The 25714-nt window shown below is 32.5% G+C and overlaps 1 long non-coding RNA gene across 1 annotated transcript in view; it reads left to right on the top strand.

Annotated features, from left to right (window-relative positions):
* LOC136275580 (uncharacterized) overlaps positions 1-15195 on the top strand; it is a 34157-nt gene extending 18962 nt beyond the window's left edge. The window contains exons 2-3 of the long non-coding RNA XR_010714173.1: positions 14460-14594; positions 14750-15195. This is a non-coding gene — a long non-coding RNA (uncharacterized lncRNA). The remainder of the gene's footprint in view (positions 1-14459; positions 14595-14749) is intronic.
* The last annotated feature ends 10519 nt before the right edge of the window (positions 15196-25714 follow it).

The following is a 25714-nucleotide window of genomic DNA, read 5'->3' as shown; positions in this document are numbered from 1 at the left end:
GCTAAAAAGGGGTTTTCTACAAATAAATCTAAAACATACAAAAGTCTCTGGAATACACTGCCCATATGTAAAATGTTGCCAACTTCAGTAGCTTTTACAAAATACGGTTCTGTAATAATTTTAAAAATAACACCCAGAGCTCTCAATAGAGTTTAAAATGTTTGTTTTGCAAGCATAAAACAATAAAATTCTGAATAAAAGTGTAAGAACTTTTCAAAGAATAAAAATACTGCAATATATGTTTATGCAGAACAAAAAGTACCAACAGCATTATAAAATAAAACATTAAAACGGTTACCTCTAATATTAACAATGGGAATATTTTCCACATCATGGTTTTTCATATAAACCTGTAAAATATTTGGATCACCTGTCCCATCTTTGTAAAATAATTTTGACACAGATTTTAAAAGAAACAATATAAAAGGCTTTCTTACAGCATGGGTAAAATATCATTCACTTTCTGCTCAGTCGCACTCCTGTCAGTCATAAAACATGAAACGTTATTTAAAATATTCTCACTCTCACCCTCTATCTGCGATATATCATAAAATTTCTCTCGTTATATCAACATAAGTCTCACCCTTTCCATCACACACCCCCCTCACACCTGCAGACAAAACTTTCTCACCAGTATTAAATTGAACCCCATAAAAATGTTTCCCCTTTCTTGTTGTAGCATCTCTATGCATTGTAATTTTACAATTGTTTTTCATTTCTTCATTAATATGTTTTCTTGAAACAACACCCATTTTACTTGTTAAAATTGCTACAGTACTTTTGGAGGGAAGATTTTTGTCCCCCGCCGCAACGCGGAGCGGGGACATAGAAATGCCGGGCGTCCGTCCGTCCGTCCGTCACACTTTTTTGTAAGCGCTCTCATGCCTACAAATTTTGACGGATTTTCATTAAATTGATACCAAATGTTTATACCACTAATACTTTGGTCAAGTTCGAAAATCAGCATTGGTCGGTACGTTTTGTTGGAGTTATGGGACTTTGACCACAATAATGACTCCGTTTTATCCAAAAATTGACCTTGTAAGCGCTCTCATGCCTACAAATTTTGACCGATTTACATGAAATTTATACCAAATGTTTATACATGTACCACTAATACCTTGGTCAAGTTCCTAAATCAGCCTTGGTCGATACTTTTTGTTGGAGTTATGGGACTTTGACCACAATAATTACTTCATTATTATATCAAAAATTGACCTTGAAAGTGCTTTCATGCCTACAAATTTTAAGATATTCGTAAAATTTATACCAAATGTTTTATGCTCACACAAAGACGAGCTGGAGGGGGCATATTGTTTTACTCCTTTCCGTCTGTAATTCAGTACAAACGTGCGTGTGTTTGTCCATCTGTATACTGTAATGAGTGGTGGGGGTAAAAAAATGTTCCTCCCAACCTCCCCACACATTTAATTCTGGAACAGCCCTGAATGTTTAAAAATATTGCAATTTCATATACAGTATACTAATATACTGCTTGACCGGCGGGGGACCCAGGAATTCTATTCTTGTCAACATTGATATCGAACAAATCTAAAACACATTGAATTATTGGTCCAATATGATCTAAAATTGTAATATAAGTTTCTTAATCTGAAATTGTATGGCTTCCCTTTACCACTCTCCCTAAAATCAACATTTTTTTATATGTACAAAATCATCATCAAAGTTTTCATTTTTTTTTTTTTGGTTTTGTGACAACAAAAAATCAATTTCAGTTTTCACCTCAGCAATTACATTTTTATACTATTGCACTGTACACTTTTGATTATTTTTGGTTCTGCCAACAATTTTCCGCGCATGCCTAAATCGTGACGCCACGCCTCGCTTCGGCGAATATTCCTATAGTGCTCATACATGTAATGGGAGCCATTGTTAATGGCTTATGAAAGAAACGCCAAAATCTCATCAAGTAAATCGCTGAACACATATGGATTGGATTTGACAAAAAAAATAGTTTAGAAGCAAAAGTCTCAAAATACATATTTATGTTTGAAGTGAAATTCCGGTCGCGTTCAATTTCAACTTCATTACTCTTTACATAATGTTATTTTTGACAACCAAAATTTTCCAGTAAAGGAAATCCACCATACACCAGAAAAACCTGTACATTATCATAATCCAATGAGTCCAAGTTTATTTGCAAAGAAAACTGAACAAGTTATTGCATTAAAGGTCGTTTATTCAATGAATTACATTTGTATTGTTTTAAAATGAAAACAACAGAGTAAATAATAAAATCATCATTTTAAATAAATGACAATAATTTTGCAAAGGTGGGGTTAAAAACCGCCACCTCACAAATAAACAGTGTTCATATGAAATATGGGAAAAAAATCTTACATACTAAATGGTATGTTTAAAGGAAAGTGGGTGGGTGGGTTAAACAAAGTTCATGAAAATTTCTTGCGTCCAGCAGCCAGAACAGAAAAAATAGTAATGAGATAATATTCACATCTGACATGATATATTACGACAATAATTACATAAAGATATTCGATGCTAGACATGTTAATTGAACTATGGTGAAAACATATTTGAAACCTAACACTCGGTGACCCTGTTGTGCGCAAATGCAAATTACAGACTATCAAACAACCTGGGTAACTTGACCATGGGGTGTTAAGGGATATACCCCTTGCATGCGTGCATCTGCTTATTATACATTTATAATGCCAGCTTGATTTACAAAGAGATATAAAGATGACACATACACCCCATGAATAATTACAAAATTTGTTCCCAAAAATGTTTTTATTTACAATAAAATTAGTTTTTTGACAACCAAATTTTTCCAGTAAAAGAAATCCACCATACACCAGAAAAACCTGTACATTATCATAATCCAATGAGTCCAAGTTTATTTGCAAAGAAAATTGAACAAGTTATTGCATTAAAGGTCGTTTATTCAATGAATTACATTTGTATTGTTTTAAAATGAAAACAACAGAGTAAATAATAAAAAAATCATTGAATAAATGACAATAATTTTGCAAAGGTGGGGTTAAAAACCGCCATGACCGAAAGACCCCCACCCGAGGACTCATTGGAGGAAAAAATAAAAAAAATAAAAAGAAAAAATGAAAGAAAAATATTAAAACAAACACACAAAACAGAAATTTTGCTTTAACCTATCGTTCGTAAGGTGCGCCAAATATAAACAACTGAAGATAATAAAGTAGAGCTAACCCGTATACGTTATCCATACATTAAAATCTAAATACAATATTGATAATTTTTATAATCATTACATTGAAAAATTAAGTTAGAGCAAGCCTTGTTGACCTCTAATCAATACAATATACGTGATTAAGTTGTACAATGAAATTTCTAGTAGAGCAAGCCCTGTTGAACTCTAGCAAAAATTCCGAATAAAAAACTGTCAAACATTAATTCAAATTACCTCTAAAAATCTAATACAAAGCAAGCCTTGTTGACCTTTTTCGCAAACTGAAATGACATAGAATTTTTGATAGAGCAAGCCTTGTTGACCTCTATCCTATTGCTATGGCATGTATAGGGATATTGTGAGAAAATAAATGTGAACACCTTCTTCTTAAAAGTTGTTCATACGGATGTAGTTTTTAAATGCATTAGATTTCCATCTACCCATATGTTGGATTACTGTTTGGGGTATGCCTTCAGCTGCAGTTCAATTTCAACTTCATTACTCTTTACATAATGTTATTGGATTTCCTTCAGAGAAACTTGAGCTGGATCCTTTTAAGAGGTTTCAATCGACTGTTAAACATATTGATTTGAATAATATCTTAAAAGCAATAATAAATATAGAATACACTTACGAAAATCCGTAAATGACCAACAGATTTATCCTACATGTGTATTCTAGATATATTGATTATCAAAGTAAAAAATATAATACGTTAAATACTAAGTTATATTGGAACGGGAATCATGAGGATACATACATGTAATTGTCTTATTTGTGAATACTCCAGTAATAGATCAAATCACAAAGATGAGACCTACACTTTTTAAACTCATTTCTGTATAATTATGATATTTTTTCGGAGAATGCACCCTACACTGTTGAAAAAAAACCCCGATGAAATCATCTGTTATAATGTGATAAAAACAGGTCTCTGATTTCTAAAGAACTACATTCATAACAGCATTCGCAATGTCGGCACAGAAAAAAATATCTGGATCCTTTACAAACTCGTGTCTAATTACACAGTTTTTGTATTATGCGTGTACAAATGTTTGCTAGTAAATGACGAAAACCCATTTACTTTATAAGATGCAAAATGTTCTCTACGTGAAGCACATATTTGAAGTAAACGCCAGGGCTTCATTACTACTTGGCTATTTTAAAATCTATTATTAATTTTTTATTATTATAGCATATCCTTAACAAATTTAAGGTTAATAAAGTTATGACTACTTCATTTAATAATCACTAGCCTTCTGAAAGATGCAATTTATTTATCCTAATCAATAATCCCATTCTACAAAATAATCAAATGTAGCATGTACACATTTAGGTTAATAAAGTCAAGCCTACTTCGGGTGTTGAAACAACTTTATTATTGGTCAGTGCCATTCAATTTACTTCTCATACAGTCATCAAACAATCATCTAATGAACATCGATTTCTGTTGAATTGGATGAAAATAGATAAAAGGACTTATCACAGAGTACACTACCGTGCTTGCAATGACATAATTATATTGTATGACAAAGGCGAGGATTTAATATTTTTTCTTTAAACAGTTAGGGAGGGGGGCTAAGCCAAGTAGGGATGTATATTCGTTTTCGGTTTCTTTTAAGATTGAAGCAATTTGACAGAGAAATTAATCTAATGTATTGGAAGCATTGAATAGAAAACAAACATGAATTTGGGTTAAACTCCGTCAAAAAATATCGATTCAGTACCGAGATTACGAATTTAACTTCCGTGAGTGATTTCGATCATATATGAATGATGTTTTTTTCTTAAATAACACTAACAATTAAATCGTTACAAAATTGCAGAATATCGGCCGTAAGAAAGATCTTATCACTCTTTTCAAAGCTTTTTTCGGCGAAACAGCATTGGAGTGGAACGAATTTATACATATATTGTAAGTAAACTATATTTGAGGAAATTCGTCAAACCCGATTCTGTCTCAAAAGGAGTGTCCTTCCCTTTTTTTCTTATGCTTGCACAAATAATGGTATATTCATTTAAACTTTGTTCTTACCATCAATCTGAAATTGGAAACCAAACTGTTTTATCTTAATCTGTCGCAAAAATTTTGTGTGATTCTCAGCCGAAATAGATATTTTGAAACACAAATGACGTGTTAGATTTAAGTCTGCCTTAAATCCGAACCTGCTTAACTTTTTTTTTCTTTTAGAGTGGAGTGTGATTGTGCTGAAAAGACGCGAGAGACGACGATATGCAGCTAATATTAGCGACTATTTGTTTGGTTTTTCTGACATATTTGAAAAACTGTTGTTTTCAATTTTATTTAAATAATTCCTGGAGACCTTAAAACATTGAAATGTCTTCAGAATACTACGATGTTTTATAACAACTTGTCTATAGCTAAAGGTTTAGATACTGTAGAAGCAGAAATATTCCTTGAGGATTTAATTTCGGTATTTTCGTTGGCAGTATAAATCAACGAAATTAAATCCATGGCGAATTTTTAACCAAAGTATTGAGAAATACAAAGATATGACGAATATTTAATGCCAACAGAAATCGATTTGCTTAAAACAAACAACGAAATTTTGAGCCTCCCCCCCCCCCCAACAACAAAGGAAAGAAAATACATGTAGTTACTTAATAGGTATATGTAAGCTGTCTCACTCAGAGTATTATGATACCTTTATGTTAAGTACTGAAATCTGATTGGTTTAGACGCAGTTGTTAATCCGTTCTATTACCCTCAGCGTTAGCAACACACTTGGCAACGGGTAACACAACGAATTGTTACATGCGCGTAAATTATGCGCGTACGGTTCGCCGTAGAATTCACTTCATTTCTAATTAAAAGCAGTAATATTTTCTTTAAAAATAAGACACTCAGTATGAAAAAATAAATAGTGCTTCCCGTCGGTTGACAATGGTTTTCTCTGGGTGTCAATTTCAACAGTTACCCTCCCAAACAGGCACTATTTATATAATGGTCAACATCATTTACATGTAGCAGTGTCTATGGCAGTGTGAACTTATTGTTAAGATGAAATACTTGGCGTATCTGATATTCATTTTGTTTAAAATCACAATTTTCGAAGCCTCTTATTTCTCCTTCGTAATCTTTATTTTCCCCACTCTCCATTGTCCATGTATTTATAATGCCCTTCCCCACTAAATCGTTTGGTTGGTATTTTGGTGTAGTTCTCCTTAACGTAATTAATTTTGTCAGATTTTGTTGTAATTTTGTAATGTCATAAACCTTTCCTTTCGATGAAAACTGTAAGAGTTCTTTGAAGTTTTTGTCTATATTGAACACTTTTTAGTAGATATTTTTTTTTATGCTATCCATTTTCTCTTTTTTGGTTTTCAATTTATCAAGCTCCTCCTTTATATTTTCCTCACTCTCCCATATTCCAACTTGTCTCATGTTCTCTATCGCTTTGTCAATTTCATTAACTTTTTTCCTCTCCTTCTTTCTCCTTGCTTCTTGTACTTTTTCTAAAATCTTTGTTTCCTTTAAAAAATTTCTTCTTTCCTCTATCTGTCCTTTTTCATCAAAACTCTATTTTGTGATCTAGAACTGTTGATGATATCTTGCTGTTCTTGAGGATCTTTATCCCTAAGCCAATCTTCCGTTTTGTTGTTTGAGTATAAAAATACAGCTTTCTATGGTGTTGACAGATAAGGAACAGGCTGATTTAAGTTTAAAATTTAATTAACCCATAAGTCTTTCTAAACAAACATTATTTGTGGAACACGAGTCACATTCAGATAAATCACCTTGATGAACATTAAAATATTTCCCTCCTTTTAAAAATTCATGAAACAGTGAAGCGAAGTTTTAAGTAAAAAATCAAAGACATCGTCATAAAAATAAGGACCATAAAAAAGTGAAACTTCGTTATTTAACGCTAAAAAGGGGTTTTCTACAAATAAATCTAAAACATACAAAAGTCTCTGGAATACACTGCCCATATGTAAAATGTTGCCAACTTCAGTAGCTTTTACAAAATACGGTTCTGTAATAATTTTAAAAATAACACCCAGAGCTCTCAATAGAGTTTAAAATGTTTGTTTTGCAAGCATAAAACAATAAAATTCTGAATAAAAGTGTAAGAACTTTTCAAAGAATAAAAATACTGCAATATATGTTTATGCAGAACAAAAAGTACCAACAGCATTATAAAATAAAACATTAAAACGGTTACCTCTAATATTAACAATGGGAATATTTTCCACATCATGGTTTTTCATATAAACCTGTAAAATATTTGGATCACCTGTCCCATCTTTGTAAAATAATTTTGACACAGATTTTAAAAGAAACAATATAAAAGGCTTTCTTACAGCATGGGTAAAATATCATTCACTTTCTGCTCAGTCGCACTCCTGTCAGTCATAAAACATGAAACGTTATTTAAAATATTCTCACTCTCACCCTCTATCTGCGATATATCATAAAATTTCTCTCGTTATATCAACATAAGTCTCACCCTTTCCATCACACACCCCCCTCACACCTGCAGACAAAACTTTCTCACCAGTATTAAATTGAACCCCATAAAAATGTTTCCCCTTTCTTGTTGTAGCATCTCTATGCATTGTAATTTTACAATTGTTTTTCATTTCTTCATTAATATGATTTCTTGAAACAACACCCATTTTACTTGTTAAAATTGCTACAGTACTTTTGGAGGGAAGATTTTTGTCCCCCGCCGCAACGCGGAGCGGGGACATAGAAATGCCGGGCGTCCGTCCGTCCGTCCGTCACACTTTTTTGTAAGCGCTCTCATGCCTACAAATTTTGACGGATTTTCATTAAATTGATACCAAATGTTTATACCACTAATACTTTGGTCAAGTTCGAAAATCAGCATTGGTCGGTACGTTTTGTTGGAGTTATGGGACTTTGACCACAATAATGACTCCGTTTTATCCAAAAATTGACCTTGTAAGCGCTCTCATGCCTACAAATTTTGACCGATTTACATGAAATTTATACCAAATGTTTATACATGTACCACTAATACCTTGGTCAAGTTCCTAAATCAGCCTTGGTCGATACTTTTTGTTGGAGTTATGGGACTTTGACCACAATAATTACTTCATTATTATATCAAAAATTGACCTTGAAAGTGCTTTCATGCCTACAAATTTTAAGATATTCGTAAAATTTATACCAAATGTTTTATGCTCACACAAAGACGAGCTGGAGGGGGCATATTGTTTTACTCCTTTCCGTCTGTAATTCAGTACAAACGTGCGTGTGTTTGTCCATCTGTATACTGTAATGAGTGGTGGGGGTAAAAAAATGTTCCTCCCAACCTCCCCACACATTTAATTCTGGAACAGCCCTGAATGTTTAAAAATATTGCAATTTCATATACAGTATACTAATATACTGCTTGACCGGCGGGGGACCCAGGAATTCTATTCTTGTCAACATTGATATCGAACAAATCTAAAACACATTGAATTATTGGTCCAATATGATCTAAAATTGTAATATAAGTTTCTTAATCTGAAATTGTATGGCTTCCCTTTACCACTCTCCCTAAAATCAACATTTTTTTATATGTACAAAATCATCATCAAAGTTTTCATTTTTTTTTTTTTTGGTTTTGTGACAACAAAAAATCAATTTCAGTTATCACCTCAGCAATTACATTTTTATACTATTGCACTGTACACTTTTGATTATTTTTGGTTCTACCAACAAGTTTCCGCGCATGCCTAAATCGTGACGCCACGCCTCGCTTCGGCGAATATTCCTATAGTGCTCATACATGTAAAGGGAGCCATTGTTAATGGCTTATGAAAGAAACGCCAAAATCTCATCAAGTAAATCGCTGAACACATATGGATTGGATTTGACAAAAAAATTAGTTTAGAAGCAAAAGTCTCAAAATACATATTTATGTTTGAAGTGAAATTCCGGTCGCGTTCAATTTCAACTTCATTACTCTTTACATAATGTTATTTTTGACAACCAAAATTTTCCAGTAAAGGAAATCCACCATACACCAGAAAAACCTGTACATTATCATAATCCAATGAGTCCAAGTTTATTTGCAAAGAAAATTGAACAAGTTATTGCATTAAAGGTCGTTTATTCAATGAATTACATTTGTATTGTTTTAAAATGAAAACAACAGAGTAAATAATAAAAAATCATTGAATAAATGACAATAATTTTGCAAAGGTGGGGTTAAAAACCGCCACCTCACAAATAAACAGTGTTCATATGAAAATATGGGGAAAAAAAATCTTACATACTAAATGGTATGTTTAAAGGAATGTGAGTGGGTGGGTTAAACAAAGTTCATGAAAATTTCTTGCGTCCAGCAGCCAGAACAGAAAAAATAGTAATGAGATAATATTCACATCTGACATGATATATTACGACAATAATTACATAAAGATATTCGATGCTAGACATGTTAATTGAACTATGGTGAAAACATATTTGAAACCTAACACTCGGTGACCCTGTTGTGCGCAAATGCAAATTACAGACTATCAAACAACCTGGGTAACTTGACCATGGGGTGTTAAGGGATATACCCCCTGCATGCGTGCATCTGCTTATTATACATTTATAATGCCAGCTTGATTTACAAAGAGATATAAAGATGACACATACACCCCATGAATAATTACAAAATTTGTTCCCAAAAATGTTTTTATTTACAATAAAATTAGTTTTTTGACAACCAAATTTTTCCAGTAAAGGAAATCTACCATACACCAGAAAAACCTGTACATTATCATAATCCAATGAGTCCAAGTTTATTTGCAAAGAAAATTGAACAAGTTATTGCATTAAAGGTCGTTTATTCAATGAATTACATTTGTATTGTTTTAAAATGAAAACAACAGAGTAAATAATAAAAAATCATTGAATAAATGACAATAATTTTGCAAAGGTGGGGTTAAAAACCGCCATGACCGAAAGACCCCCACCCGAGGACTCATTGGAGGAAAAAATAAAAAAAAATAAAAAGAAAAAATGAAAGAAAAATATTAAAACAAACACACAAAACAGAAATTTTCGTTCGTAAGGTGCGCCAAATATAAAAAATTGAAGATAATAAAGTAGAGCTAACCCGTATACGTTATCCATACATTAAAATCTAAATACAATATTGATAATTTTTATGATCATAACATTGAAAAATTAAGTTAAAACAAGCCTTGTTGACCTCTAATCAATACAATATACGTGATTAAGTTGTACAGTGAAAATTCTGGTAGAGCAAGCCCTGTTGAACTCTAGCAAAAATTCCGAATAAAAAACAGTCAAACATTAATTCAAATTACCTCTAAAAATCTAATACAAAGCAAGCCTTGTTGACCTTTTTCGCAAACTGAAATGACATAGAATTTTTGATAAAGCAAGCCTTGTTGACCTCTATCCTATTGCTATGGCATGTATAGGGATATTATGAGAAAATAAATGTGAACACCTCTATGTTAAAAGTTGTTCATACGGATGTAGTTTTTAAATGCATTAGATTTCCATCTACCCATATGTTGGATTACTGTTTGGGGTATGCCTTCAGCTGCAGTTCAATTTCAACTTCATTACTCTTTACATAATGTTATTGGATTTCCTTCAGAGAAACTTGAGCTGGATCCTTTTAAGAGGTTTCAATCGACTGTTAAACATGTTGATTTGAATAATATCTTAAAAGCAATAATAAATATAGAATACACTTACGAACAGGCGTAAATGACCAACAGATTTATCCTACATGTGTATTGTAGATATATTGAATATCAAAGAAAAAAAAATACGTTAAATACTAAGTTATATTGGAACGGGAATCATGAGGATACATACATGTAATTGTCTTATTTGTGAATACTCCAGTAATAGATCAAATCACAAAGATGAGACCTACACTTTTTAAATTCATTTCTGTATAATTATGATATTTTTTCGGAGAATGCACCCTACACTGTTGAAAAAAAAACCCGATGAAATCATCTGTTATAATGTGATAAAAACAGGTCTCTGATTTCTAAAGAACTACATACAGCATTCGCAATGTCGGCACAGAAAAAAATATCTGGATCCTTTACAAACTCGTGTGTAATTACACAGTTTTTGTATTATGCGTGTACAAATGTTTGCTAGTAAATGACGAAAACCCATTTGCTTTATTAGATGCAATGTGTTCTCTACGTGAAGCACATATTTGAAGTAAACGCCAGGGCTTCATTACTACTTGGCTATTTTAAAATCTGTTATTAATTTTTTATTATCAGCACATCCTTAACAAATTTAAGGTTAATAAAGTTATGACTACTTCATTTAATAATCACTAGCCTTCTGAAAGATGCAATTTATTTATCCTAATCAATAATCCCATTCTACAAAATAATCAAATATAGCAGGTACATATTTAGGTTAATAAAGTCAAGCCTACTTCGGGTGTTGAAACAACTTTATTATTGGTCAGTGCCATTCAATTTACTTCCCATACAGCCATCAAACAATTATCTAATGAACATCGATTTCTGTTGAATTGGATGAAAATAGACAAAAGGACTTATCACAGAGTACACTACCGTGCTTGCAATGACATAATTATATTCTATTACAAAGGCGAGGGTTTAATATTTTTTCTTCAAACAGTTAGGGAGGGGGGCTAAGCCAAGTAGGGATGTATATTCGTTTTCGGTTTCTTTTAAGATTGAAGCAATTTGACAGAGAAATTAATCTAATGTATTGGAAGCATTGAATAGAAAACAAACATGAATTTGGATTAAACTCCGTCAAAAAAATATCGATTCAGTACTGAGATTATGAATTTAACTTCCGTGAGTGATTTCGATCATATATGAATGATGTTTTTTTCTTAAATAACGCTGACAATTAAATTGTTACAAAATTGCAGAATATCGGCCGTAAGAAAGATCTTATCACTCTTTTCAAAGCTTTTTTCGGCGAAACAGCATTGGAGTGGAACGAATTTATACATATATTGTAAGTAAACTATATTTGAGGAAAGCTCAGAATTCGTCAAACCCGATTCTGTCTCAAAAGGATTGTCCTTCCCTTTTTTTCTTATGCTTGCACAAATAATGGTATATTCATTTAAACTTTGTTCTTACCATCAAGCTGAAATTGGAAACCAAACTGTTTTATATTAATCTGTCGCAAAATTTTGTGTGATTCTCAGCCGAAATAGATATTTTGAAACACAAATGACGTGTTAGATTTAAGTCTGCCTTAAATCCGAACCTGCTTAACTTTTTTTTCTTTTAGAGTGGAGTGTGATTGTGCTGAAAAGACGCGAGACACGATGATATGCAGCTAATATTAGCGACTATTTGTTTGGTTTTTCTGACATATTTCAAAAATTGTTGTTTTCATTTTTATTTAAATAATTCCTGGAGACCTTTAAACATTGAATTGAATACTACGATGTTTTATAACAAATTGTCTATAGCTAAAGGTTTAGATACTGTAGAAGCAGAATTATTCGTTGAGGATTTCATTTCGGTATTTTCGTTGGCAGTATAAATCAACGAAATTAAATCCATGACGAATTTTTAACCAAAGTATTGATAAATACAAAGATATGACGAATATTAAATGCCAACAGAATTTGATTTGCTTAAAAAAAACAACGACATTTTGAGCCCCCCCCCCCCCCCTCAAAAAAAATGAAAATACATGTAATTACTTAATAGGTATATGTAAGCTCTCTCACTCAGAGTATTATTATACCTTTATGTTAAATACTGAAATCTGATTGGTTTAGACGCAGTTGTTAATCCGTTCTATTACCCTAAGCGTTAGTAACACACTTGGCAACGGGTAACACAACGAATTGTTACATGCGCGTAAATTATGCGCGTACGATTCGCCGTAGAATTTCACTTCATTTCTATATAAAAGCAGTAATATTTTCTTTAAAAATAAGACATTCAGTATAATAAAATAAATAGTGCTTCGCGTCGGTTGACAATGGTTTTCTCGGGGTGTCAATTTCAACAGTTACCCTCCCAAACAGGCACTATTTATATAATGGTCAACATTTTTTACATGTAGCAGTGTATATGGCACTACAGTAAACCACGTTTACAACCAAGTGTCAGGGATGGGCGATTTTGCTTCGTTATAAACGTAATTCGTTATATCCGTAAGGTTTACAACATGTAATACGTAACCGGGAATGATAATCACTACGCTGTAAGCGTCAATTCATTATAAGCTTTTATTATATACTATTAAAAAATATACTTTAGTATAGATAATCCGAGATTCCTCCGACTCTTGAACCCAAACCCCCTTTGTACATATATGAATGAATAGTTTTTAAATATCAAGTAATAAAAGCAGGGTAACAGAGGATTCTCAGTTTAGTGTTTATACTTTAAAATGAAGCTTAATATGCAAACATGAGGCTCTCTGACATCTGAAGGATATGGACTCGGGTAACCGTCAAAGCCTAAAGGCCTCTTGTGTTTGTATATAGCGTGCTTGTCGATAACAATGTTAATATACCTATTTCACCCACTTGTTAAAGATAATTACTATTAATTAGAGGAAAATTCAGAGATGCAATGTAATGGTTAAATAAAAAACAGGACATATTTCCTGTGGGCTATGAAGAAAGCGATATTTTTTAGCAATTCAAGTTTCCTTCATACTTACATTAAACATCAAAGAAATATTTCATCATTTTGATAGATTTACTTAAAATTAAGGTAACTCAATACTCGTAAAACTCTCTGATGAAAGTTGAAAAACAGAACTGATTTCAATTTAATAGACTTAAATTTCATTGATTATAAGAAAAAATATACATGTCATCACACTTTTTGAGATGTCAGATAAACATGAACTAAAGCATAATTTGGCATCAGAAAACCGTACTTTTTTGTTAAAAGTAAAATATTTGTTGGCAGAAACTTGTTTATCTTGTTTAGTATTATTGTCAACTGTGTCAGAAAAGTAAAACCACAAACACATTTTAAAATTAATTGTTGGGATAAGAAAAATTATACCATTTAGACATACAACTGAGAGAAAAGTCAGAAAAAGAGTTATTTCCCTTAGCATAGATAAAATGTATAAAAATTTGGATATTTAGGATAAAATCAAGCTCTGAAAATATCTTGAACTTAACAGTAATTCTAGTTACTTCCATGTGATTCTATCCACATAAAAGATATAAAAATATCTTGCACAAATTTTAAAGAATTCAAAGTTTTACAATAAAGTATGACATCACAGAACACTGGATCTACTTTAATAAAGATTTTTTTCAATGTTTAGATGCGCCAAAAGAATTCCATTCATACCGAGTGTTCAACAGTTAACCCGGATGTTCACCAGAATAAAAGGACAGCCCTGGCAAATGTTACAAAAGTCGTATCTGCAGTCTATATCATATGCTACACTCCATTTCTGGTGAGTTAACCAGTAGAGCTGTATCTACACCCACCGTTTTTGCAATACTATATGCTTAATACATGTAATACGATAAATATTTTCATATGTTTTAAAATGCATTAGGCATATGGGCTTTTGCTGTTACGTTATAATAATAAACATTCTCTTTGCAGGTGCGCGTTTTTTATGACGTCATTATAAATTCTCCGACTCAGGACGATACACGTCATCATGTGACAATGGTGTTGCTATTTCTTAGTCCACTACTGAACCCTCTGATTTATGTCGGCTGCAACAGACGCTACAGGGAATATATTATGAGTATTTTTGACAGGTGTTGGTCGAGAATTAAACCCAAGATTATACATGACTATTCCGTGGAAACAGACTATACGGTGACTACGGTACAAAGTGGAAACGGTACCACTTCCTGCTAAAGCTTCCCGTGTATTGTGGCGCAGTCATTTGCTTAGTTTATACTCCCATGAATGCTTGAGGGGCAATGAAATATTCTACATGGGTACATCTGTCATTAGATAAATACATTGAATCATATTCGTTATACGTGTTCATTATCTCTAAATATATACATATGCCGTGTTTAAAAAAATGTGTCTTTCAATAAAGTGTTAAATATGAAGTGTCATATTGAGTAAAATAAGTGTTATTTATTATTTTATCCAGTAACGAGTCACGAACGATTGATGTAAAAGTGATTAGATCGAATCAAACTAACATTTAACACGCTGGGACCCGTTTCTTTCACACGCTTCATGTTTAGTTTGTCCCGAAGCTTTACTTAATTACACGTTGTGGTGGGTTGAATCAACAGTGAAGTGTAATCACTCTAGGTTTAGATAGTTTCAAATACTTGAACTATAATACTGGAGATTGAATAAGTACATGTATATGTTGCAGTTACTAAATACATAAAATTATATTGTACAATCACTGTCGAGTATCCGCGCCGGTAGTGACATGTTTGGATAACGTGAAAATGGCATATCCACTTCAAAAACAATGAGTGTTCTGTCCTTTTTTCTATCGACAACGAGGTAAATATTGATAAAAATATCGTTATAATCATTCATATTTTTCTGAAGGTTTTGCAGTTGAAAAAAGTGTGCGTTATTTTTGTTCATCGTAAATAATAACGACTTCTTTATAGGAATATCAATCGTTAACGTGTCATTTAAACGCAAAAACCAAGATCTATATCGAGATAACGTAGATAATATAACACCTACTAAAAATCTGAAGCAGCCAAAATTAATTTAAAACACTGCACAAACAACATGAAATTATTTCAATGTCTCTTCAATACATTAATATGTATAAAAATAGCAATAACTTCATGCACCTGCCAAAGAAGTAGTACGGTTTGGATAATTAAATTATTCCGGTTTGAATGCTAAAATATAAATTGTGCAAATGGTACGGTTTGAATGATTTAAAGATATAGCATTTTTTATATTTTAGACATAAATGGAGCAGTTTGCATTTTATAGGTGTGCAATCGAAGATACATCTTTTTAAAAGATAGTTGACCATTCAATTACACAGCATGCAAAAGAACTTAATACACAGACGGTGAATTTTTCTTTCCTGTCCGACAGTTTCATAAACGTCATGAAAACAAAATACTTCCACATGTTCAAAGGGGACTAAAACTGGATGACTCTAAGTTCATTTCTGTAGGCAAGCATGTTTTTTTTCTTCTGATAAAATGGTATATTTAGTATATAATTGATAATTTTGGTCGGGGCGTGGTCAAATCCAATAAAGTCCGAAGTGAAATTATCACCTCACAGTATCCAAAGAATGATTCCATATTACTTATATTGATTTAATTCACAACAATTGTACGATTTAATATTTGAATACAAATAAGCAAACCCCACTTGCACCTCAATTACACGTCATTTGAATTTATTGGACTGAATATAGTATACAAAATTGATACGTTTGTGTTATCACATGAAAAAAAAAATGAAAATGTATATATAGTTATATCAATTTTTTTTTACTAACATCTCAAAAGAATACTTTCTTTAATTTTAAATTATAAAGAAAATATGTGTTAAAACTTGAGGAACACAATAACAATGTAAAAATAAGTTTTTCACTTTTAACCTAAAAAGCAATACATCATATAAACACCTTAACAGACAACTATCTACTACTTTTATGGCAATCGACTATATGATGTGTATTTTTAGTTATTCTGAAATAATATTTATAATCGTGTATGTTTATGTTTTAAACAATGTGACTTCATATGTCTATCACATGACGATCTCCATAATATTGAAAGCATGATTTGCAGTGAGGGCATATATATCGCACAGAAGCGATGCTATATCCCCTTTAACTAAAAGAACTGTTTGCACTCACATTGTAGTACTGTAAGGCCGTTTGCAGGTACCCTATTATATTTTTTAATGTTTCATGGGAGATAACTCTACTTTCCGAAATTATGTAATCCAGAGCATTCTGAATAATATGTGTGCCTGCTAATAAATAAACGCGCCGAGCCTGACACTCTAGTACTCTCCTCTGTTCTGTTTAGGGATAACAACATATTACCACATCCAAACCGTATCAGATGCGTATCCAAACCGTTCCTATTTTGAAAAACAAGGTCATCCAAACCTGTTCCGTTGTTCAAAATTAATCGACATAAACTGCTTATTTACATAATATTAACATAAACTCGTAGAACTTTGAAGATTTAATATGCTTTTAAATAGATTTGACGATCTTTTAAATGTTAAAGTAAACAATGTAAGCCTTAAATAACACAAAAACTTATCAAGAAACAAACGGAGCCGCCATTTTCACTTTATCCAAACGCGTCACTACCGGCGCGGATACACGACAGTGACAATCGTCGACACCTATGGATTTGAAAATCTTCAAACAGTTTGCAAAAAAAATCTTTCCAATTGTTATTAACAGCAAAGGATCATGGAGTTCACGCTTATTAAGGAGCCAGGGTTGTCAACAAAGGATTCATATAAGATCTACCTTAAAAGTTTTAAGAGATGAGCTACAGCCATAAACAATAATTTAGTAAATTAAAAGAAAAATACAAATATCTTTGCAATAACATGTTCTATATATTAATACAGAGCTTCTCAAGGCGATTGGTATACATGTAGTTCTAAAAAGGCAACAACCAGCCAGTCCTCTTAATCATTCGAGTTATAATTCCTAACAATGGAGTAAACTTTTCATAATTTTTGTTAACCAGGTTTTCTAAAGGAAAAATCTGGTTATTGAAATGGTGAAAATAACGGGAGGGCGGGTGGCTGCCAAAAGGGTACCTCTTTTGTAGGGATAACTTCTACAGTACAACAGTGTTCAAGATATGAAATTGATGTTTTGCAGATCAATTTGACATAAACCAGAGATGTGTATATTACTTGAATATTGCTTTTTGATAATTTATGAAAAAATTCCAGCCGTTGAACTTAGTTATTTTCTTGCAGTATATTGCGTATAGGGTACACCATTTCTCCCGATGGGTATTTGTTTTTATCAATTCAGGATTGACGAATGGATTATGGATACAGAGAAAAGAAAACCTAGTTTGTTGTCACATTGACAGCTTTCCATTTGTTTATTAAGATTGGATGCTGCACTTGCATACCCAGTAGTTAGAAGCAGTAGAAAAATTATAAACTCAACAATATAGTCTGCTTTTTCATCGCCAGAAAACAAAATTTCGTTATAATTTTAATATTGTTTTCACTCGTAATGATGAGATACATGTAACTTGTTAAGATGAGAACTATGCCTCGGTACAATATGCCAGTATCTTGTTATAACGGAAGGAGTTTTATTTTCAAGAATATACCCCTTCTTTCACTTTAAGTTTATATCAATATGAATTATATTTTTGTTACGTTCTGTTTACTGCAATAAAAATTGCAAAATTGTAAGGACTTTATCAAAATTTAAAAAAAAAAATCATACCGAAAAAATGAAATTTATAAGGGGTAATTATTCTACCGGGATTTTTTTTTTCACGTAGAGTGTGCTCATTTTTATGAAAATGACACGTATTCTTCAGAAAATTTATTTTTTTGTTTAACATCGGCCTCTGTAACATGCCTTATTGATTGCCTGTTCATTCAGTCATAAATAGGCAATAGGTCAACTACCTGTGTGACTACTCAAGCTTTTTTTAAACGAATTCGAAAAAATCAGGCTATTAAAAAAAGATATTATTAATTAGTTCGGAATAACAGGGATTGACGTCTTAATTTTTAAAGACACATGCAGGTGAGTCTTTGATGTTTTCTCTTCATATAACAGATACATGAACATATGTAAGAGATTAGGTACATCTGTTCTATTTCTGTGTGGTACGCGATTTGGGTATAGTTGAATCTATGATATGATAGCGCTGTCCGGTGTGTTATTTTTACACATGATTTCAGATGCGGGCATCGCTTTTTGCAAAATCATTTAATTACCAAATTGGTGCACATTTTAGCAATGGCCGAGATAAGATTTTGAAAGGATTTATTACGAATAACAACTGAATTGATCTATAAGGGAGATGGATTTCCCCGAAAAAATCGCTTTTGAAAATTAAAGGGTTTTTTGTTATTTTTTATAGTACATGTAACATATTTCTAATTTTTTCAACTTTGAATTTTAAACCTATCATTCTCATAAAGAAGTACTGCAAAGTAGATACAGTTCGTTCTTTGCAAAGAACGTGTGCATTGGTGACATTTTAAGCAAAAATGCATAGGAAGATTTATAGATTAGAAAAAAAATGGGGAAGGGTCAGTTAGAGTTTCTTGTCTCCTTGTTGAATGTGCTGTTGAATCCGCGAAGCGGATTATAAAAAAACGTAAATTGCTACATCCCAGGTTATACTCGTATAACTTGGGTAGATATTGAATTAATTCCTTATAATTTAATTTTCTGTAATTTGCTGTACAAATTGAGTCCGTTTTACTTTTAAAAATGATATTATTCTGTTCAAAATTCAAACGTAACGTCAAGCGGATTAGTACGTTTTTGACGTTGGTGCATTGTGACGTGTCTTGTGACGTGTAAACCAGGTTATACAAATTTAACTTAATTTTCTATCCAATCAAATGCTGCATTACAACCAGAATTAGATTATATGCATTATTTTATTAATACACACTGTTCATAATATAAAATTCATGATTCTCACCCCTGTTATAAGCAAAGTCACGCGCCTTCATCACATTTTTGTATATTACCCTTTATTTTACCCTTTGTTGCAAGTTTTTGGAAGACCATGCCCCTTTTATTCTGATTTTCGAATAATTTCTTTTCTGTATTCTTTTTCTTATAACCGATTCATATTTGTAGTTTCGTTTATGACGCTATGACATGAACATTTTTTTTAGCAAAGATATATATTAATATATTCGAGCTTTGAAAATACGCCGGTTTGGTGACTGGAAAACTAGAAAAAAGCTTGATAAAGTTTTTCACATGAAAATATAAATGAGTTATCTATCAAAACCATGATCTAATATGATACAATATCTAATATTGTAAACAATTAGTAATTATTTAAAACTAAAGTTTCCAAAAAGTCAAATTTTATCTTACTTAGGTAGTTACAGGGCGAAACTCCTACCACAAAAAGTAGTTTATACGTGAAATTTCAAATTTTAAAAACCGTGGAAAACACAGAAGGTCGGTCGCACGGAAAGAAAAATGCAAAAAAAAATGGTTTGAATCACTTCTTTTGTTTAGAAATAAAGTGTACAAAATGTTTCAAAGATAATTTCTTAAAATTATATTCAACAATTAAAACGGTAAAAAAAATGCAATTCGTCAATTTTAAGATAAATTAAAAGAGAAACCGACTTAATTAAGATACATTTGGAATGAGAAACCATAAATCAAGTCACCGGGACCGTCGCTAGGAAATTTATGAATATATATCATATGTATTTATCCATTTAAATACAAAGCAAAACCTGAAGCACTGAAGATAAATCGAAGATGTGTTGATTATTGTTCTCGTGTATTTACAACTTCTTCAGGCACGTACCTTGGGTGGGGGTCAGGGCCCCCTTCCTCGCCCGCAATTGAATTGAAAATAATTAAGGAAATGAAATGAATAGTGAATAAGTATAACATGGACCCCCCCCCCCCCATCCTAAGTTAAGATTTTCGAGATTATGGAAAGTTTTGTTTGTATTTTGCTTGCTAATCTTTTTTGGATCAGTCCTCCCCACATCCTTCATTTTCTAAAGCGATGTTACGTGGGGTTTTTTTTTTTTTAGGTCTTTCTACCTTTCAGGCGAAAGACCTTTTGTATTTCTTATGTTTTTCATTTTTTTCTTCTCTTTTTTCCAGGGACAGCTTTTTTATTTCAAGAAATATTGAAACAATATCTACTTTATGTGATTGACCATAAAAAGTTATGGTACCAATATTACTTATTAGGTTTGTTACTGACTGTTTAAAGAAATTTGTGGGGTCAGTAAAGTCCATAGAAGACTCGGCTTCGCCTCGCCTTCTATGGACTTTACTGACCGCACAAATTTCTTTAAACAGTCAGTAACAAACCTAATAAGTGTTTTGTTTTGTCGAGGACCTACAGTTTGTTATGTAAACAAACGTTTGTGTAAAAAATCAGTTCAAATAACATTACGTCCGCCATGTTGCCCTATAAATTCTGACGCTTGCCTTTTAAAGGAAGTGAACATGAAAAAATTATCAAGGGCTCAAATTTGTCTGTTTGATGTGTATAATGATATCTGAAAATCGTTTAGACAGAACTTGCCTGAGTAAGAAGATATGCCACTTAGAATAACTAATTCTTGCAATCCATGAGCGCTGCCATATTGTTAAAATCATTACCTCCCTGCTGGGTTATCTCTAACCATCTAAGAGAGGGCAGCACTGATGCTGACGCCAGTGAGACACATTGCATTTTTACACACGTTTAGTAACAGAGATAAAATGCCATCATCAAAATGTGAATTGAAACTTGCAATGGATTGTAAACAGTGTTTATGGAAGAAGATTTTGGATCTCAGAATGATGCATTCCCACCAGCAGTTAATGTGAAATGTAACTAGAATGGAATGTCCGTGGATCAGTGTTATTGTGACCTTTTTTTCTTGCGCTCGGGAATTTCTTATTAATGAGTTTGAATATTATGTGTGCTACATAAATGAGCACACAAGTGCATTGCTCAGCATCCTGACTTTTAAAAAGTGTCTTAGTCCTGTTATTCTTCTGACAGCATAAACAGAACCGGCGTACATATATCATCAAGATCTAAGATAAAAACAAATCAGAAAAATTTCCAGGGCATTTAAATAAAAAGTAACGGTAAGAAACCATAGCCACAAAGAAAATGAAATTACATTTTTATAATAATTTAAATTGAAGTCAAAAAAAGCATTTTATTTATGTAAACACTGACTGCCACATCTGCGTACAAACATCTGGAATGCGATGGTCTCATATTTCACAAATTAATTTATTTATTCATTTTTTGCACAAATCATATATAGTTATCTGAGGTTCATTTATAGAAATGTACTAAATCGTTGTCTTCTCATGACAGTACTCAAAATTTTTCTTCACATCAAGGCATATTTTTTCTTGTAACTTTTATCAACTCTGTACATAAACACTGGCCTAGTTCCAACATTGACCCAGTCACCAGCAGCAAAGTGGCTGCGTCAGAGAACAGATGCATGCTGGGGAATAATGGATTACCTCCATAAACCTTTCACTGAGAGTGTTAAATTGATAAAACCTCTTGATAGAAATAAACAAAAAGGTAACAGACTTCATTTTTAAGTTTCAAAAGTCTTTTAAAATTAATTAAGCAACAATTAATTTTTTCATGTTCACTTCCTTTAAAAAAATTTGTAAGGCAGCCACGTGACGCGTTTCATCCAATGACGTCGTGACATTCTAGCCCGAGGCAAAACAATGACCCTTTGCTCGATACCTCCCAGAACTTACAAAATTACATGTATTGCCCTTTGTGTACGAAGTGATTGTTATCGCTACTCTTCTGAAACCATAAGGGATAGGGACTTGAATCTTTAACTAAGGTCGGTAGTTCACTTAGACGCTCCTTCAATCTAATCATACCGCAAGGGTCCAAGATCCCCTTCTATCAGTTATTGCCCCAGAGAGTATTTAAATTTCTGTAGAATCACTTCCAACTTTTTTAATATTTGTCATAGAGACTTCGGACCACTTGGGATGGAAGCGTCTACCTTTGCCGATCAAAATGACTTAAAGGTCAAAGGACAAGGTCGTTTGAAAACCTGTGTATTCATGAGTTTTCGTATCTTTTTGTTTCGGGTGATATATAGAAATTTTATCAAAGATGTAGAAGGACGTCTTAAGACATTTCAAAATGTAGCCCTTCAGCTCCCAACTTGAAATAGTTAGTGAGGTATTGCCCCTTTTGTACGAATTGCTGGTTATCGCTACTCCTCTGAAGCCATAAGAGGTAGAGACTTGAAACTTTTACCAATGTCTTCAGTACACTTAGACGTTTCCTCAATCTATGATCCCAAAAGGGTGGATCGTCGCCTTCTGGCAGTAATTCCCCTTTGAATTTCACTGATTTCGCAAACACATACGAAATAACCCCCCCCCCCCATTTTGTGTGACCTTGACCTTTGACCTCTTAGAGCTGGTGTGTTATAAGTATCGGCAACATATTTACATGTATATCAGATTCAGTTATATGTACAATTAGCCCCCCCCCCCCGAAATTTAGAGGTGTGACCTTTTACCTTGACCTTTGACCTCTAAGTACTGATGTATTATAATTATCTGTAACATATATATTAGATTCATTTATATATACAATTAGCTCTTTCAAACACACTTACCCCCCTCCCCCCCCCCCCTATTTTAAGGTTTGACCGTTAACCTGCACTTAACTTTTGACCTTGACCTTTGAGCTCTAAACTCTTACCTATTATAAGTATCTGCAACATATATATCAAATTCATTTATTTGTACAATGAGCTCTTTCAAACATCCCTTATTTTTAGGTTTGACCTTTGACCTGACCTTGACCTTTGATCTCTAAGTACTGATGTGTTCTAAGTATATGCAACATGTATATCAGATTAAGTTATATGTACAATAAGCCCCCTCCCTCCCTCCTTTCCATTCTTTTGTACAAGGATTGAATTCTTATATGAACTTGACCCTCGATATTTGAACTTGAAATTTAATATTTCTTTTTAAGGACGTTGGATCCTGCAATCAAAAGTGTTTAAGTTTTTTTCTAAAGTATATTTTTAAAATCTACAAACATAGCTTAAACAAAATTCAAAAGAAAATTTTGGGGTCTATATGCTTCATTTGGCGCTACGGTGTATTTAAAATGACCTTTCTGCACTGAAAGTGCAGATTGCACATAAATTGCTTTTCCCTCTATATTTTATTATCGGAATGAACCATGGCATCAAATACAAATTTATATTATTTAAAATAAATAAAATTAAAATTATCATCAAGAAAAATGTTACAATTTCTTCACCTAATTGATATTTGGACTTTTTTGCACTGATAAAACGCTATTTTTATCCATTACCAATTAACATATAATGAAATTATTTAAAAGTCTCAAACTTTTTTCTTAAATTATGATGAATTTGTCAGAAAAGGCTTAAAATTTCATAAAATAAAACAAAAAGTATAGCTCTATTATGTAAAATTTGAGATATGGCATGAAATAAGCTGATTTTAGGCTAAAATTGGAATTCATTTTTCTTTGACTTTTATGAATTATAAGTTAAATTTGCCAATATATGTCGATAGAAATATTGAAAAATTGTAAAATTATGTTTTTCGTAACAAAATGAAGATATCCTAATGCACTAACTATCTGGAAATTTTGTTGGAACTGAAAATAAGGAAGCTAAAATGACGGAACTCTAAAACAACTGAGTTATGAAAAATGTTCATTTTCTTTTTAAAAACCTTCCGCCACAAAATATAATCCCATATTAAACTCTGTAAATATGTAATTTTTTCCTTTAATTTTTTAATTTTTCTTCTTAAAAACCTTCCGCCACAAAATGTACTCCCATACTAAACTCTGTAAATATGTAATTTTTCCTTTACTTTGAATTTATGAGTAGAATCAATATATGATACATATTTTCTAGAATAGAGGTGACCCAAAATGGCTATCCAAAAACACAGGAACGAACCTCTTTAAAATAACACCTTACAAAGTGTTACAACCGTTTGTCAGAATTTTTTAAAAGTCTGAAACTCTGCGATTTGACTCCAGACCGCGTTTTAGACTACCCTTCTGAATAAAAATTCCAGCTCCAGTAAAACTCTGCAGAACTTGACAAAAATTATGGGATTGTTCCACTCACCTGAATCTAAGTGCCTGCCAAATTTCAAACGAAATGAACCATATTGAAGAAAGTTATCCACTCCAGCGGCATCAAACCATTATCCCGAGAAATGATATTTCAACACTTCTATATTTATATCTAATAAATTTATGCTCAAATTTTACTGGAAATTTGTGTTTACATTTTTATCAGCAACCTGTGATGATATATGTGTTGAAGTTCTACGAAAAATAACTCTTCCGTCCCAGATCCCAATTTTATATGAATTTAGTTTACATTTTCTTTCAGTTTGTTTATTTCCCGACTTGGCTGAAATACATGACTGGCCTTAATTCAATTCAGATTTTCCGTAATGGTAATCCACAAATGCATGGCAGTAAGACGATTTTCTGAGCACGTGCATTTCAAATCATTAGGAGAATGCGTGTCAGTTAATCTAGTCTCGCTTACCCCCGACTCTCGCTCTCGAGACTTGCCTCGTGCGAGGCAAGTCTCGAGAGCGAGAGTCTGGGGTAAGCGAGACTACAGTTAATCCGATGTGGCCTTCCAACAACTGCAAATAGCCGCTCGCTACGAAAGTTTGACCTGGCCTGTTGATTTCTTAGTCAACGCTATCCGGCTACATTGTTTACAAGCAGGACTGATTTGTATTAACAAATTGATAAACAACTGAACCAATTGCTAAGCGCCTATCTATTTATTAGGCTTCTCAATGTTGGGACCAAGTTAACCCACTTTGAATTTTTTTTTCAAAGTGCATTATGAAGG

The sequence above is a fragment of the Magallana gigas genome, chromosome 5 (genome assembly GCF_963853765.1).
Source record: "Magallana gigas chromosome 5, xbMagGiga1.1, whole genome shotgun sequence".
Classification (NCBI taxonomy): Eukaryota; Metazoa; Mollusca; class Bivalvia; order Ostreida; family Ostreidae; genus Magallana; species Magallana gigas.
Note: the sequence above shows the minus strand (reverse complement) of the source record. Positions and strands in the feature narration are given on the sequence as shown.